General features: G+C 41.7%; 1 protein-coding gene across 1 annotated transcript in view; it reads right to left on the bottom strand.

Annotated features, from left to right (window-relative positions):
* The window catches only part of LOC113573741 (zinc finger and BTB domain-containing protein 7C), a 20,895-nt gene extending 20,354 nt beyond the window's left edge, over nucleotides 1–541 (bottom strand). Inside the window, exon 1 of the mRNA XM_027004229.2 lies at nucleotides 480–541. The gene's annotated coding sequence lies outside the window, so the exon portion shown is untranslated. The remainder of the gene's footprint in view (nucleotides 1–479) is intronic.
* Between the last annotated feature and the right edge of the window lie 1,959 nt (nucleotides 542–2,500).

Genomic DNA, 2,500 nt, shown 5'->3' with positions numbered 1-2,500 from the left:
TACTCAAAAACTTTATACACAACTGATAGTATTCTGGTTGGTAACTAATCCACCAAAATCGCCAAGGTGTTCCGGAGTTAATCCAAATCCCTCTCATTCCGTGTTAGGTGACCAAACTGTGTAATCGTTATATGAAGGTACAAGGCACAATCGAACCGACTACATCTGAACCATTTTCATTTACTGAATCAGACTTTCTAATGAGATATAAAGAGAGAGTGAAACCGAGAGAGAGAGAGAGAGAGAGAAGGAGAGAGAGAGAGAGAGAGAGAGAGAGAGAGAGAGAGAGAGAAAGAGAGAGAGAGGACCACAGACTGCCAGAGCACTGCGAACCATTCCATTAGAGTGAACTTTAAGCGTGTTATGTATGGACTGGTACTTTTCAAGGCAATCAACATATGTTGAGTACAGATATACTGAGTATGTGCATCATGTACACAGCACACACTGTGAATGAGAGAGAGAGAGAGACTGCTGACCTTTCAGTGGTGCTGGAGGAGTTGTGCGCTGTCAATGTCAGGCAGAAGGCTGCTATCCTCGCTCAGGGCTGCGAAAGTGAGAGCGAATGTCAGACAGAGAGAGCGATAAGGAGAAGAGTTGAGCTGCACGCAGGAAGGTGTGTCACAGACTCAGGGAGGGTAAAAGACAGAGGGAGAGGGAGAGAGAGAGAGAGAGAGAGAGAGAGATCACTACACGGAACAAAACAAATGTGTGCCCCCACCTAGAGCCCTCCCTCCAAACCAAAAGTATTTTGGCAGTGCGCCTCACGTGTCCACCTGAGCCACATCTCATTGAGCTGGAAGTGTAACACACACACACATGCGTGCGCACACACACACACACACAAACACACATGCATGCATGCGCGCGCACACACACACACTTACACACATGCGTGCGCACACACACACACACACACACACACACACACACCAATGCATGCATGCACACACATGCACACACACACACACACAGACACAGCTTCATGAAATGGCACAACACCAACCAAGACGTTACGTACAGATTTGGGGGTTAAATTACACTCAGATTGAGAGAGCTGATGTCACTTAAATAGGTGATTTTTTTAAACATTAAATTCTTATTAGATTATGACTAATCACAATTTCACAGAAATCAGTTAAAGCAAGTAACAGGATGTTTGTGTGTGTGTGTGTGTGTTTTAATCATATTCATATTCATATTTTTAATCACTTCCAGATTAACTGGAACAGCAATATTGCAAAACTCAATTATATATATATATATATATATATATATATATATATATATATATATATATATATATATATATATATATAGACAGAATATTTTATATATATATAAAGGGAGTGCTGTGAGAACACTGCATGTAGTAGTAGGTGTTGAGTGTATGGGAGGGGCGCTAGCTATCAGTTTGGCCGGTGCGATTAACTGGGGTGTGGGGATGGTTCTGTGTGAGGTGTGTGCATGGCGAGCCTAAGAAAACAGGTGTGAGCCATAAAGATAATTTCACAAAGCATAGTGTAGCCATGGCAAACACATTACCGATTCATTCACCCTGCACAAACTCCATCAATTAGACATCTAGATTACATTGTGTTAGGCCCGACAAACACAGGGTTTGACCCACGTTTTGATATCTGGGCCCGGTTTTCTCTCAGATATTGACTGACTGAGTGGTGTCCTGTCTGGATCAGGGCCATGGTGGGTGAATAAGAAGACTAAGGAATGCTAACTGACATATCACTGTAAGGAAACGTTTGCCACCATTTATTTATTTATTTATTTTTACCAGTTTAGGCTTATTTTTCGGGGTTCCTTTTTTTGTTTTTATTTTTAATAGGTTTTTATGCCCTGCATGTGTTTTATAGATCTGGTAATTAGGACATATTAGGATATATTAGGACAGATGTGGTTGAGTAACAGTTCAGTAACAGTTCAGTAACAGTTCCTGTGCTAGAGATCAGAGGTGCTAGACATCAGGGGTACTAGAGGTCAGAGGTACAATCGATCAGACGTGCTACAGATTATAGCTCTTTTTCACATCATAGAAAGTATGGACTTGGATTATTATACACTATTTGTGAATTTGAAAGATTATCCCAATTTTACAAATGTAATATTTCTTCTGAGCATAATATGAATCATTTCCATTTCTGTCTGTCTTGCTTTCTCTCTCTGTATGTGTCTGTCTGTCTGTCTGTCTCTCTCTCTCTCTCTCTCTCTCTCCCTCTCTCTCTCTCCCTCTCTCTCTCTCTCTCTCTCTCTCTCTCTCTCTCTCTTTCTCTGAGGTAGGCTGTGAAACACATGACACACACACCCCCTTTTTTCAGCTGAAGTGGCAGAATGAACCACTTCCTCACTTCCTCACATCCTCACTTCCTCAGACTCTGCCTCTGTTTCTTTCATCTTGCTATACACAGGTAACACCATCTCCACACACACACACATGGATGCACGCTCATAACACTATTTTTAAGGCAGTTTCCTTCTGAACTAT

This window comes from Electrophorus electricus, chromosome 6 (assembly GCF_013358815.1).
Source record: "Electrophorus electricus isolate fEleEle1 chromosome 6, fEleEle1.pri, whole genome shotgun sequence".
Classification (NCBI taxonomy): domain Eukaryota; kingdom Metazoa; phylum Chordata; class Actinopteri; order Gymnotiformes; family Gymnotidae; genus Electrophorus; species Electrophorus electricus.
This window is presented reverse-complemented; position numbering and strand designations above follow the sequence as displayed.